At 40.7% G+C, this 15,958-nt stretch overlaps 1 protein-coding gene across 7 annotated transcripts in view; it reads right to left on the reverse strand.

The window, feature by feature from the left end:
* LOC120722037 (zinc finger protein 516-like) overlaps positions 1-14,940 on the reverse strand; it is a 50,211-nt gene extending 35,271 nt beyond the window's left edge. For 2 of the 7 annotated variants that reach the window (XM_040012753.1, XM_040012760.1), the window contains exon 1: positions 14,830-14,922. The gene's annotated coding sequence lies outside the window, so the exon portion shown is untranslated. The other 5 variants (XM_040012756.1, XM_040012754.1, XM_040012757.1 and 2 more) reach the window with 3 other exon arrangements.
* Positions 14,941-15,958: the final 1,018 nt, after the last annotated feature.

The raw sequence follows: 15,958 nt of genomic DNA on the forward strand, positions 1-15,958 counted from the left end.
ACATAATTTTGGGGTTGATGCAACAGTGTTATAAATCTAATCTTTGTACGTAGTATCACTACGAAGAAGCAGTGGATAACAAAACACGACATAAACTTTTGAAAGGTATATTTATTTTTGCCATTGAAATGGGTAGAAAGTATACTTTTAGCAGTGCCAACACTAAACTGTACCTCAGACCATTTAGGAGCTGTAGGTATCAAAATAGTGCAAATAATTTAGTGCAAAAATGGTTCAACATAAACACAGTGAGGTTTGTCCATTCTTTGTAAACTTAACTGAAAACAGCTGAACTGCACCAACTGGAGACCTCATGTTCAGTAATGGCGGGCAAACGTAAAAGTATCTTCAGCCTCACAAAAAAAATAAAATAATAAATATTTTTAGCCACATAAATAGTCAATATTTAACCAAAATAATATTTCCTCCAGTCAGGTCATGTAGATAAATAAAATATGATGGTAGATTTAGTGCTTCAGTGGTCTAAGATTCTAGCCTACGTCACAGCGTCACGTGCACTTTTTATGTCCAACACGGAAACTGCAGTCGTGGTGCTTTCGACTGTACTCGGAACTCGGAAATTCTGTCTTCCGAGTAGGAAGATGTAGGTAACTCCAGACTCAGGTGAGCTGCATATGTGTTTAATAGTAATTTGTTTTTGTAGAGGGCTAGCAAAACAACCGTTTTCGAGGGCGTCGCCATATTGGAACCCCGACTTCTCTGACGAGGCTAACCAGAACGCCGTTTACTCGAGTGTGACATCATTCCCAGGTCCGTGTTTCAATTTCCGAGGTAAGTCGAACGCAACACACGAAGTAACGAATAACGACCCTATCTAAATCCCAGAAACGATAAACGCGTTCCTGATTTTGGCATAATAACTAGTTACCGTGCTTGTTACCACAATAATAACGTAGTTACTGTAACGCGTTACCTAATAACGCGTTAGTCCCTACACTGCTAATGAGTTAGTTTATCATTCAATTCTGGACAGAACATATTGTTCCTGAAATATTATGTCTGGTGCACCAGTGGTTAAGGCATACCACACAACCACAATGGCCATGGTTCAATTCATGATCAGAGAAACTTTGTAGCATTTTTTAACTCACTGTGTTCCATACCTTTCTATTGTGTTAACTTTTAAAAATGTAAGATGAAAAACCTCCTGAAGGTCAAGTCAAACTGTAGAAAAAAAGGCTGTCTGGCAGCTTTGCCTGTGCTCGATCTCGATGAACTCTTTAACTTCCAGGAGATATCTGACTGAATTAGAATTAAGTTTTGTCTATCGCACCAAGATGACTGTATATTATATTAAAGAAAAACTCTAAGACAAAGAAGGGTTAGAGTTATGTGCTTAGCCATAACCATTCAAGTTATGTAGTTGTAGCAATCTACCCATCAAGTCTTCTTTTCAGTGAACAATCAATTTTGTATTCTGATAATGAAAGTCTGAGAAAAAGCCCAAATTCTTAATTGTAGCAGCTTGACGCAGCTCACCACTTAATGTTGAGTCATTAAATTGGACGGGCAGCTGAGGATAATATAGGAGAAGGCAAATATTGCATCAAACAGTGATGTTTGCACAGCTTTCCCTAAAGAGATCAGAAACCTCCAGTGTGAGCTGCTTGCATTACCCAGGCCATTTAAACCAGGCAACCAGCCACCTAACCACTGCTAAAAAGCAACAGCTCACACATGAAGTGAGGGACAGAGGATCGAGGATTACACACAGTCCCCCTCTCCAAACCGCACCAGTGGACAACTTTACACAACACATTGTACTGACTGAAGATGGCAGGGTGGGTTACTAAAAATGGACACAGCTAACTTCTAATAAGAAACATAAACACATGGAGGCAGACACAAAGTCTGCTGATAAACCTGCATTTGCAATAGTATCAATTTAAGATAAGCAGGGCTCTACCATACAAAAAGGAAAAAAAAAAAATATGGCACTGTCATAGCAACAAATATAGTTTAGGATCATATATGTGGTCGTACACGTGGACAATAATGTGGAAGCATTGGAAAGAGTCAGGGCAGGAGACTAAGGAAACTAGTTGCTTATATTTCCAGTGTGATGCAGCCTAATTAATTACGTATTTATTGAAGAATTAACCAATACCTCATGCACTGAACTGATCTAATAAGGCAGTCTAAATGAGTTCCACACGTTTAGTAGCAGCACTTGTTTTAAGCTGCCCATAACAATTCCATTGACGTTTGAAAATAGAAACAGAAGTTCTAAATTTGAACTTAAATTTGGCCCAAACTGATTTTTTTTGTTCATACAAGTACTCTAATTCATCCACACAGCTCCGTAAAACCTCCTCCTTAGTTCTACCTGGAACATGCATGGCACAGAGCTTGCTGCCCAGGTACTTAAATCTGAGTACACCACCTGCTTCTGGGACACAAACCAAATTAAAAAAAAATCAATATGCATTTAAAGGAGTCATATCAGTATATGTACAGCAGTAAGCCCGTACGATGTTACAGATAGCACAACTATAGCAGTGGTTTAAGGCGGAATTTACATCTCACAGTGGTCTCAGTATGATTCAGTGTAAAGTAATGCATTTACTGCATTAAAATGTTTTGGGAGTTTTTTGACCCACTTCCAGATTCTAGTTTCTAGACAAGTCCTGACCATGAGGAGTTCTGACCTTGAGTCTCCTGTTTCTGTGTTTGAGATTATGCCCGAGATTATGACTCTGTATATGGGTCAGATTTTTTGTATGATTTATTAAGGTCTTATTTTCAAGGGAAGCCCGCCTTTTGTGACCATCCTTAAGACTATTAATTAGGTGATTTTGTACAGTTGGTCAGGTATAATCCGATGGGATTAGCGGCTACGCTCTTTAAATAGAGGTCTGCAGCCAGGGATTAGATGATCGCAGCCAGTTGTATTTAAGAGCAACAGATTTTCATCTCCTCGGTTTTAGTTTTAGGGTAAAAGAGCAGAAACGGCCACTGCGCTGTTTGTTGCTATGTGCAGCATTTAAACATGTGCAAATATTGAAATGAAAATCTGGGGTATTTGCTCTGCTGGCCTCATTTCTTTTTAGCAGGGAGTTTGTTAATAAATCTTTGCTATTGGGATGGGATTAGCTGGTATGGTCTAGGGCTGGGGAGGGCAGTACCAGGGGCCCTTTTACCTTCCTCCCTTCAACCATCCTCCTCACATCTGGATACAATGTAGGAACAGGGCACTGAGGCCAGGCAGATAGCTAAAGGGAGGCTGTCTGTGTGCTGAGGGATTCTTTACAAAGCATCAAGAGTGTTGCTGCATCTGCTGCTAGTAGCTGTGGATGTTGGGGTGTTAGGGTTGTGTGTTATGGATGGGGGGTGGGGGGAAAGGTGGGGAGGGGGTGCTAAAAAGCTCCCTATCTTTGGTCTCTTCTTTCCTGTGTAGTTGACTGCAAGGCCCCGGAGCAACAGACAAACAGAGAGACAGCTGGGAACAGAGGTAAAAAGCAGACAGCAACCAGGAAACACAATGGGAGACCAAAAACAGGTTTCTGTTCTTAACAGGCTAAATGCACTGGATATGATGCTGTCAAAGATTAAATACAGTTATAACTGTGATATTACTAAATGAATACTAAAAATGAAAACCACTGAAGCTGCAGATTTTTTTAATCTACACAAAGTTTTTCCCAAATTCTCACACAAAGGTAACTTTGCCACCGACTGTCCAGAATGATGTGTGTGATGTTAGTAGGAGGTAATGTTGCCTCCAGCTAATAGCCTCAAACACTCAAGCAGGCTCAGTAGCTGATTAAGTCAGATCACTTTTTTCAATTTTCATACATCAATTTCTTTCTTTCTTTCTTTTTTTTTTTTTTTTTTTTGGGGGGGGGGGGGGGGGGGGTTCTTTCTTTTCATATTGTCAGATTTGTAGTCTTTAGTCCCAACTGATGCTAACTCAAGTGGTAGCACCTGAGGACATTTGTTAGACTTCTCATTGTTCCCTTGGGAGACAAAAAAAAAAAGAATCTTTAAGTAACTTTTTTCTCTTGAAAGTGAACTTTACTTTTAATATTACATAATAGTTTGATCTAAGAAACAGACAAACATAGGCAAAGAGCTCAACTAGTCTCTACATCTTCAGCTGGTCTCACTTGAAAGAGCACACAATGCAACGTATGTCACTCCCAGTCATAACAACGCTTCAGTATTTGTGCTACTTCCGACTTCAAACTATAACCTACCAGCCATATGGAACAGACACAGAAAGATAAAAAAAAAAGTTAAAGTGATAAGGTTGTTTTCCTTTCTCCTTCCATGCACAGGAGAATCCTCGAGAGCAGATCACAGACACACACATGGCCTCCAATCTGCATCCAGATTGATTTCATCACGCATGCATGCTTGCAATTCACCTGGATGTCTGAGCCACACTGAGATTTCGGGTGAGCTTGCTAATCTTTGGGCGACCCTCTTCCCCCTCACCTCTGTCCTCAGTGAACCTGACGCCTGCTTGACCCAGAGCACCTCCTGGTCCTACTTCCTCAGTGCCTCAGAGATGATGTAATCACTGTTCTATGACTGTCCCTCTTCTCCAAGAGGGCTTTAATTTTGCTATAGTTGAATAGATAGTGGTCTCAGAGTAAATATTACCCAAATTTGGGTGTTTTTCTGTTTTTGTTTCTTTGCTCTTTCTTGTTATTCATTCTATCGATTCATTTTGAGAAAAAGTAAAACATGAACATTTGGGGAGTTTGTTACAGCAATTGTTGTATTTTTATGTTATATTCCCTCAGCAGGAGGCGGTTCCTCATCCATTATGATCAGCATTTGTTTGTTTGTTTTTTGTTTTTGTTTTTTAAACAGAGTAAAGTCCATCTTTCCATCTATAACCCCCATAACCCGCACGCACACACATACAAACACAACTCACTAAAACACATCGTGGCAAGGTTAGGCTGACATCAGTGGCTAACGATCAGTTCCTCTGTGGGCTGAATGATTAGCTGCAGTAGCCTGGAGACATTTCCAGCTTGTTTCCCTAAGTTAGTCAGACATGTAACATCACTGGCCTTCAATCTGGACTAACTACATCCACTCCTCTTCCATTTTCTCTCTGATTCTGTGTCCCCCCTCCCCCCCAAAAAGACTTCTTCTAACTAATAGACGTTGCAAGCAATGTAGTAGTAAATATGGGGCACTTAAGATGGATCAAGTCAAGTGGAGAAGTAGACAGCAGACTTTAAAGTGTGTTGTATTTAAAGTTTTTTTTTATATATAAGAATGGAGCGACAACAGTAGTTAATGAGGAGGTGTGTGTGTGTGTAGGGACAGTGTGGCAAGAAGTAAAACAAATTAAAATATTTGCAAAGTACTTTTAAAGTGGTTATTCATAACTTCCTCTTTTTTTATGTTTGCATTTTTAGTTCCCATAAGTGGCATTCTTTTTCTTTGTCTGTGCTGCCCGAGTGGAAGTCACCTATTCTTAACTTCTTCCCTGCATATAAGTTTTTTTGGACTGTGGTGAATTTTCCAAAGAAATCAAGCCTTAAAAAAAAATCTGAACCTGTACATGTAAGCAATGGGGTTCTTAAAAATTTCTGTAGGCATTTGCATCCCCATTTAGAGTGTGTTTATTAAACGGCAGGGAATGGGTATGTTAAAAAAATGAACCTCTCTTCTTAGGAATGGGTTCACCCAACCCCCCACCCACCCTTAATGCCCTCTGGGCTGCTGTGAGTTTGGATTAAGTTTGGGTGCTGCGTCCCCTCCCTGCCGAGCCCTGTGAAACACACACAGATACCTACATGCTAAGTGACTGTGTCGTCTTGGTTTATCAAACCTTAAAAAAGGACAGACATAAAAGCCAGGCCAGGCAAGGTAGAAAGAATGCAGAGATGGAGATATTTCAAAATATTCTTCAACTGATGTATGCTTACGCACTCTGCAACAGTGAATATGGAATGCTTCTTATCTCGGTTAAAAGAATATTCTATAACGAGACACATATTTCAATGTAAAGTAAGTAATAAATCAGCGGTAAATGGTGTTTATGTAGCCAAATTGAAAGTCTCACTTCTTAAATTCCCTTTGTATAGCTATCTAATTAGACCGTGTATGTGAGTGGTGTGCAGGATATGTGTGTGTTTGTGTAAAGCAGCAGATCAATAAGGGCAGTCTACTACGGTGACATCTGGGCTGGACAAAGACTGCCGTTCCTCTCCCCTTCTCTCTCTCTCTGAATCCCCAATCATAGCCACGTGGTCCTCTGGGCTGTTTCTCTCAGCTAAGCTTATTTCTCTTCTTTAATCCAGCAGCAATCACAGCAACGATGCCAAGCTTCGGTTCATGGACGCAGGCAGAAATCTATTAACTATGATCACTATGTCAGCTCAAACCTGATAAGTGCCGCTAATGAATCCAGCGCAGTCAGCTCAGCGCTGCGTTGCTCCTGTTTGTTATTTCATTGTATCGTCAATAATGCGTAAGGCGGAAAATCAACATGACTGACGGTGATGGACAATGTGGCTTGCAATGTGGCAAAGGAGCTTGTGTTTGAACTGAAGCAAGAGTCAGATTTTCTGCAAAAACTCTCCAACACATCCCACTCTTTTTAACTGAAGAAATCTATGCACTGACAAGACTCTGCAACACTGCTTGCATCCCTACAGGCCCAACCCTGCTGTGAGCGTCGTCCGCTAATAAATGGCAGCACTGATAAATGGAGTCGATATCCAACCCTGATCATCAGATCATCAGCCACTCAGCGGGGCCCACCCCTGATTTCAGTGATGGTCCCAGCCTACTCACAGCTGGTGAAAATATTATTTATTAGGGCAACTAGTAGGAGTATCAGCAATAGCGCTAATCAGACCAGGCAAACTGTCAGTGGTGGAAAACTGCAAAAATACTGGCACACACCTACACGTGTCAAAAAGGTAGAATGTAGCGCAAATGTATGACACACTGGTTTAGCAGTCGATATAACAATCCGACTGTTATATCTTTTTCTATTTAACATCTGGTTCATCCTGCGCGAGTCCTGTAGAGGTTTGGGTTCGCTAATTGAAGTTTTTAACAAGTTTTGCCTCAAGAGCAGAAGGCTAATGTTAGCATGTAGAGTTAGCATGGCTGCTAGAAAAAGAGAAGAGAAAACTTTTCCATGCTTTGTAAATGGCATGCATTTGGCTCTTGTATCAGGGCAACCAGGCTTATTAGACACACAACACACATAGCTCAGGTATGGAGATAATGTTTTAAAAATGTTTGTTTGCTAGGTTTAGTAGGATGAGCTGCCATATTTAGCTAAGGCTGCCAGCAGCAATTGCAAATGCCTGCTAACATTATTTTAGTGTACTTTCTATTTTGCACTACAAAGTATGGAAATATAGGATTTATATTAAATTTTAAAAGCTCAAATTGACCTGTTTCAGGGGGGTGTTGTACTAATTTAGTTATTTATTCTATTTGTTTGTTTTTTCTTTTTACCAAGAACCAAAGATCCAGCTCTCACCATCAGGCATAAAAAGCACATGCAAATACACACACGGGTTACGCTGTTGATTTCATTATTTAAAATGGAAACAAACATATGTGTTCTTGGGGAGCTTATACCTAAGAAGAAAAGAGTAAACATATAAAAATAGATACTTTAAATATAACCTGAGTAAAAAAAAAAAAATACATTGCAGTAAGAGGAACCCCTCACACTAACTACTCCTAACATCACTAAAATACTTTGGAAATGAGCAATCTCTCAATGACTAAAAATGCTACCTTGTGCCACAAACAGTTTCCATTAGACTCTCAGTGGATGTGTGCAAATGACAGTATTTAGAATGTGACTTTTACAACATGAAAAATGTGGAATTTAGTTGAAAATCATTACTGTAGGTTGCACCTACACCCACCTAAACCAGCTTCAGCTAGTTTATGAAGGGAACTGTGCTCTGCCATTATTGTATCAGTAACCCTAGTAAGGATAGATATAAAGTAAGCTGTGCCAGATGTACTCTATATAAATGTGCACACTGGGTTTTTCTGGGTTTCTTTCTGAAAAAAAAAAATCTATATATGGCTTTCAAAGGGAAGTTATTCACTCCTATTAGGGCTTGCTGTCTCAGAGGGGTTTTCCACCACTGCATTAGTAAACTTTAGGTGGGAAAAAGTGAATCCTTCCCAAGTCTGAAGATCACACTTTGCTGAATAGATGCGTACTTAATTTTAAAAAAAAAAAAACAAAACACCATTGTCTTTCTCTCCCCACCCCAACACTATGAGTAGATGACTAAAATGGCCTGTGCCTAAATCCCCTCCCTACCCCCCACCAGCTCTAACCCCTTAACCCCTCTCCTATCTTAATCCCCTGATTACTACATCATTTTATTTGGGTCTAATTTAGACAGATATCTGTCTTCACAGTTTAGTACCTGGACAATGCTGCTTGGCTTGGCACAGACTGTATTGATCCATACGGGAGGGGGGTAGAGGGTGCAGGTGCAATTGGAATAAAGGGATTAACTGCACACCTGTTATCAAAAGTTTTAAGAAAACTGTGGGCACCAGAAGTTAGTAGAGAGGACAAAACATCCACTGGAAATGTGTAGGATGACAGCAAATGCAAAATTCCTTCTGATTATCCTAAGCAGTAAGCAATACGTTTCCCACGGAGGGCTCATTTATAATTTAATCCAGGAGCTTGGTGTTTCTAGGCTAACACAGAGAGACTGCCCTTTCAGAGTGGAAACCCCCACCATGTAGCAGGGAATCAATGCCATCACCACAGAATAGACACTAGACCCCGTATTAAAATGATGTGGCTGTGTAGCACCAGTAAAAAGACAATAAATTGTTTGATTTTTTTCCTCTTCCATTTCTGATTCATACCAGAAAATTGTTTTTGCGTTCATCATTGCCCATCTCCAATCCAACTTCAGCATGTCACAAAGTTACTTAACCATGTAAAGGCAGATGCGTACATGTTTGCTTTCATGTAAAAAGCACTGATATGATCTAAAACATAACAAGGAAGAGCTGAGAGAGGGAAAGAGGGGGGGGGGGGCAGCAGGGCACACGGAATGACTTCAGACTATATGCCTCTGCAGAAAAACATATCTGTCCTCTGATTTGATGACTTTTTTTCCTTTCATATCAATTATAGTTTCAAACCACACAACATTACCACGAGCGGTTGGGACAGAGATGAGAAAGTACGGTCAAAGCAGGGTAGTAATTACAGTGGAAAATGGACTGAATGGATCGGATTTACGAATTGTGTATGCAGGACAACACAATTAGCCAGCTTTGGAACCATTCTCTGTGAATTCAGCAAGGTCTTAGATACCACCAACAGAGAATGCTCACACCCCAGTATTACAGGGAAAAAAGGATTTTTACAAAGGTCTTTACTAAAAGATTTAGACACTTAAGCTATTGCCATTTTCTGAAAAAAGATACTAACAGGGATTATTATTGTTGTTTTAAATCTGTGCACCCTGCTTATGAGGAGGAACATTCATGTTTCTCGCAGACTTTTTTTTTTTTTTTTTTTTACTTCCCATCAGTTCATAAGAAAAATATACCCTTTTTTTAGCCAATGATTTGCTCTTTACACTGACTATTTATGAAGTTTTTCTCTTAAAGTCTATGCTGGAAATGACTCAATGAGAGCATCAACAATGAAGTGGAACAATAAAGCTCGAGGCCAGACAGACAAAACACTGAGCTAAAAAGTCACAATAGATCATGCACATTATATCACTACAAGCAGAACTTTCCCACTGAACATTATCAGTTCATCCTTTCTTAATGTCTATATCCTAGAGCAGCTTTAATACTGATTGTTGAGCAAGAGACAGTTAGGCAAATCCTAAGTTTTACCCCATGTCCAGTTCTGAAAATCGACTATAAACAAGAGTCTGTATAGTGTTTAACCCCCCTCCAGTGTGGTGAAGGTAAATGACTCTGTACATGGTGAAAAGGCACAAGGCAGTAATGAGTAATGAAAACAGCCGAGTTAGTGCTGCCATTCAGTAAAGGGCCTGCTGCTGTGGAATGTGAGGCGCCATTCATTCACATGGGTTAAAAATGCATTTCTGCCACCACAAAGCCCTGCCTTGTCCTCATTGTTTCTCGCCACACCAATAAAACACTTCTACACTCTGAAGGGACAATACAAACCCCCACTCCAAAAAAAAAAAAAAAAAAAAAAAATTTAATTGCTAATTTTACTCCCACAGATACAGGAAGAACAGGAGGGGAGGAGTTAGGGGCTGGATGAACTTTACAAATTAAAAAAAAAGTGTCAGGGTAAGATAAAAAGTCAAGGTATGGCTCAGAGTTTGATCTTGATAAGCACAGGAATGGAAAACTGAGTGCACAAACTGCGTGCGACAGACAGGCAGTTCTACTGACGATATACGCAGCACTTCTTCGGTTTATGCAAAGACATGCAGGTGGAAGGCAATCAAACACAAAGGCTTCACTCGAGCCATGCATAAGCTCTCCGGGGACTTGTTTGTGAATGTGAGGCATCTGTGCTTTCCAAAAAGTTCTCAACTCCCTGAACATGACTTACATTTGTATTAGTCAAGTGATGAACCGTCATAATTCACATTTAAACACAGGTCATGTTCCTCTTTCACTCTGCTGCGATGGTCAACAAGTGACGTCACTGCTTATTTACTTCTATGACATAACCTTCTAAGAAAAAATAATACCCCCAACACTGAACTCGTCAGCTACAGTTAATCCTGTTTACAGCTTTTCCTTCACTCTTGGATTAAGAAAAGGAAAAAACTAAACAAACAAAAAAAAATAAATTAAACATTCAGAAAAACTACTTTTCCCCCCAAACACCCCCCTCCATAACTGACTAAATCTGTTTGCCTATCACACCTATTCTTGTTAGTATCCATGAGACTCAGATCACACGTAACTGCTATTTATTATCTAACAGTCAATTTGGGGAAGTTAGATCATTTATTGTTGTTGTGCAGGGTGTTATATTTGCTGGCACGAGCACAGGGCGAGAGTCGCAGGCCTAGAAGTATTTAACATAATGTCTGAAATCTAACAGGGGGGAGACAATGTAATCCTGTCTGCAAAACAACGCTCTGCCTCTCTTCCTCCCTCCTCCCTCGTTCGCTCCCTCCGCTCTCTACTTCTTTCTCTTTCTGTGTGTGTGTGTTTGTGTGTGTGTGTGACCCTTACACAGAAGAAAAATGCTGTATCTAACAGTATGCCACAGAAAGTCAATCTCAAAGAAAATAGGCAAGAGAAAACTGGCAGCTGAGGGTCCCGTGCACAATTAGAAACAAAGCCGTTGTAGCAGGGGACAGTGAAGGGAACACAACCCTTTTGCCAAAATTTTCTTACTTGTAGGGAACAGCTGAATATCACAGTATATGGTGTATACGCATGTGTGTGTGGAAACTCCACTCGATACAAAGCCACCATTATTTAGGCTCCTATTTGAAGTCAAACTTCCTACACCAGCAGATAAAGAGAACAGCTACCCCCCTCCTCCCTCCCCGTGTTTTTTTTTCATCATCTGTATTGCTCAAACTACAAAGCAGGAAGGTGAGCCTGTTTTGGCACATGTGCACACTGCCATGCATGCGCACACTTTCTCCTCTATCTCTACTGCAAACTATGCTTTTACATAACTGTCTCCAGTGATAACTTTCTTTACAACCCCTTATAATATGCATCACTTTATTGATTTTGTTTTATCCTCCTTTATCACCTACAGTGCAACTATCATTTACACTTACTGCTACCATTAAGACGTTTGAAAGTGTTTTATGATATAGTTCTAATATCCCCGTGAAGCTCCTTTGGGATGTCAGTTTTGCCTACTATTTGCATAGCACCATTCCTAAGTGTATCACAGGATTATGTTGGCTTCTACTTCTTCTTCTTCTTCTTTTTGTTGTTGTTGCTTTTCCTAGCCACAAGGTTCCACTTATCAGTCAAACATTCCCCAAAATGACCCTTATCTCCACTGTAGCACATGCCGTTTTTTTTTTTACTGACCCTCTCTTAGTCACTTCTCTCTCGCCTCTCACTTAAAGGAAATGACAAGGTTTCAAACTAAAGAATGTGTAACAGCCAAAGATTGCAGGAGCACCAGCAGCTGCTGCAGTAGTAGCAGCAGCAGCAGTAGTAGTAGTAGTAGTAGTAGCAAGACCAGCCAGCACGAACACACCCTCTAAATTACAAACAGTAATAATTATGTGAACTCACTTCCTCACCAGTTAAAACAACGCTGAGCAGCTCAAACAGTCGGAGAAAGAAAGGGGGGCGGGGGGTGCAGGTTTCCTAAAGCGTCCAAGAGTCCAGATCCAGCAGAGATACAGAGGAGACCCCGCTGTGTGAGCCAGTGCGGCGACTGACAACAGCAGCCCGCTGATCAACTTCGCCACAATCCTGCACGATTACTATTATTATTATTATTATCTCGGCCGAATTCCTGTCTCCTTGTGTTGTAGCTACCACAGTACAGGTTCCTCTCTCTGCTTCTTTCTCTCTGTCTGTCTTGTCTCTTGTCGTTTCGCTGCTGCTGCTTTTAGGTGTTGTCGGATATGTCATGACTCAGGGATAAAGTGACACACGGTTGGAATTATGTAGTAAATTTAGCAGCGACGTAAACAAATACTACTGTATGTTGAATACGGCTCTAAAAGATAGTGTACATTATGGCGTGTGTTGTTAGAGGTGCTAGCCAGTTAAATGGTAATTATTTTGCTTAGGCTACATATATTTATATAGTTTCTGTATTTTCTGGTTTCTCTCATCTGCTCGTCTTTTGAGTCAATAACTTTTGTACACAGAATGATCAGATAACGTTGGAAGACGTCACTTTGCGGATTGCATTGAGTAAGACATTTATTGAGTGATTGGAAATAAAGGTTCCGCAGGGCATTGTTGATTTAGATTAGCATGTAGTTTTTGATGTCACTTCATTAAAATTAATAATTTCATGTATTTGTTACTTTTCACGTTGAGTCACTCCATTTCCTACAATTCGCATGCGTTTCAAGTAAAGGAAGCACACTAGGCTGGTCCGCACAGACTATCTTTTCATAAGCCATGCAACATCCCCCATGTCACAGCGAGATTCAACAAATCCTTCCTCTTTTAAAACCACCACACACTACTTTCTGATCACATTTTCTAGCATGTGAATGGCAGAGGTTATGAGAGCACCTGAACGCACCGTGCATGGAACGAAGCCCCATCTGTGTGTGTAAGAGAGAGAGAGAGATTGTGTTTGTGAAACGGTGAGGTGCAAGATCGAAGGCGAACAAAAGCGAAGAAAAAAAGTTTGTCCTCGCGGTGTCACCAAACCTCTGCCCCCCACGCAGAGGACGCACATTCCACTCTCCGTGCTTTCACGTATGTCCATCGCTTCCTATCAGGGACACGTGAACTGGCGCCCGCGTGTGTGTTGGCAATTAATGATAAAGTGTACAGAGAAGTGAAGAAGACGCTCATCTCACAATGACCCCCGTGCGCAAATGTGCTCGTGTGTTATATTGGTATGAAATCCCTTTGACACTGGTGTTCTGGGCTTAGTTTTGCACACGCACATACACTCCCTCATTTTTGTATCATAGTCACCTGTATGTACACGTCACATAATAGGGGTTATGTGAAACAAGGCGAAAAAAAGCCTCAGTCATCCCAATTGTCTTGCAGTAACCCCCCCCCCCCGTTGGAGCTTAGTGCTATTGTGAACCTTTACCATAACAGCAGGCACACATCCTGTAGGTGTGTGTCATCAACTGCGGGTGGGGGGGCAAGTAGTAGCCCCTACTTACACTATCTCACACGAACTACACGATCAACCCCCCCCCCCAAACACACACACGCGTACGGGCACACACCCCGCATGCAGATTGTGAGAGCTTCAGCAGGCGCAGAGATTGAAAGAAGAAGAAACGCGACACACCAGAGAGCTTCCAGCGGTTTCAGATCCTCATATGTAAGGTCTAAAAGAGCCACCGGACCCCGACTGCTGCCCGGCACCTGTGCCTTGCTCAGTGGCAGTTGTGCCATGTCTATTATGTAGGACACGGCTTCCTAATATGGATATTGCCCCCACCCTTCCCTAACGTCCACCTCCACCCTCCGTGTGAATAAAACAATCTCTAAAAAAGAGAGAGAGAAACTGTTCCTCCTCTTCCTCCTCTTGGATGTTTGCTGTATTGAGCCTCTGAGCTGCCTCTTTTTTTTAACACTACTCAGAAGTCTACAGCTGCCATCTGTGTTTCTGATGCTGCAATGATAGAGTTTATTATCCAAAACATTACTCAAGGAAGAGATGAGTGTGTGTGCGTGTGTGCGTGTGTGTGTGTCGAGCTGATGGAAAGTTTGCCTGAGCTGAAGGATGTCGGTGGAGCATATTAACCAAGTACTCCACCTTTTATTCAAACGCGTTAGTTTGGTTTAGTCCCTTTTTTCTATCCTTCCTTTTTTTTTCTTTTTTTTTTTTGAAGGATCACATTAGGTATGAGGAGTCTCACAAATTCGAAGTATCATCAAACTGCTGTGACTCACTCAGTGTCTGTAAATCTGTAAAGAGTGGAGAATTTATACACACTTGTACATACTTCTGGTTATGTTAAATTGTGATAGCCATACACGATATATACAAACACACTGTTATATATATATATATATATAAATACATATGTATTTAAACCAACCACTACACCCTTTCTTGCATGTAACCTATTTATAAATCTAGATCAGACAATCGCATACCACCTACAACCAAATCCAAACACCGACGAGATCGCCCCTGTGTTTTTCTATGTGTCTAAAAGGCAGGGAAAGACGAGATGTGCGTACCTGCGTTATCCAAAAGAATAATCCAGGGTGACTTCAAGAAGCACAGACAATCCTAAAGGTGAAAGCATGCTCTTTGCAGTGTATGCTGAAGAGTATGATTGAGTAGGTCGAATCCATTCTGTCCCGTGAGGGGGGGAGGAACAAGGTTTCCTCTCCGCTTTCACTCGACCATCACGCTTGTGCTTCGTTTTTGTAACACATGCATAAACTCAGCTCTTACCGTTCATATCACACAGGCTCGTGACTTAAAATAAATATGCTCGACTTCGTGTTTGGGTGAGTGTTTTGGCAATTTCCTGACACCCCTCTTCTCCAACCGAATGGTTTCTCCCGCATTAAATGGAACTATCTGCTATTGTCTCATCAGCGAAAAGTTGTTGATACTGCTAAGGACTCAAAAAAGTGCGTCAGGAGTGTGAAACTGCCCAACCCAACCACTTCTTAGAAAAACGCTCAGGTTTTTGTTTTGTTTTGTTTTTTAATGCCAAGACACATAAAGACACAAGGTGCCGATGAAATTTCACTCTTCTCCCGTCGAGTCTGATTATATTGACAGTTGATCCAGGGTGTTGTTGAGATCTAGAGTATAGAGATGATAACGTTTATCTTACTGCAATATATATATATATATATTGCAGTAAGATAAACCAATATATATATTAAATATATAAATATATATTGTTAACCATATGGTTAACAAAATCTGAGTAACTACATTGTGTGTTTAACCTTGAGAGAACCTCTTTCCCTTTTTTAACAAAGCTGTTACATACTGTACAACGACACATAGATAATATGCTGCCAGCATATTGTCTCATTCTCTGCTTGTTAAACATTGATTGTTTTATTTTGTTTTACTTGTCCTTGTGGTAAAGCCAGTATAAGCCTGACATGGTAACTATACAAGCGATTTACAGGCAGAATTTGCCCTCAGTTTAAAGATTTAAAACTGGCAAGATAGTCTTACAACGTGTATCTTATTCTTCTTTTTCCTCTTGATGGAATGCATGACTATAGTCTGGTTTAAGTTAAGCAGGTTGTTAATCCTGTTACACAAACACATGCACAAACACACACACACACATACACACGCATGTAGAAGAGACAAACAGAATAACACAGAGAGGTC

This window comes from Simochromis diagramma, unplaced genomic scaffold, assembly GCF_900408965.1.
Source record: "Simochromis diagramma unplaced genomic scaffold, fSimDia1.1 OVJJ01000618.1, whole genome shotgun sequence".
Taxonomy (NCBI): Eukaryota; Metazoa; Chordata; class Actinopteri; order Cichliformes; family Cichlidae; genus Simochromis; species Simochromis diagramma.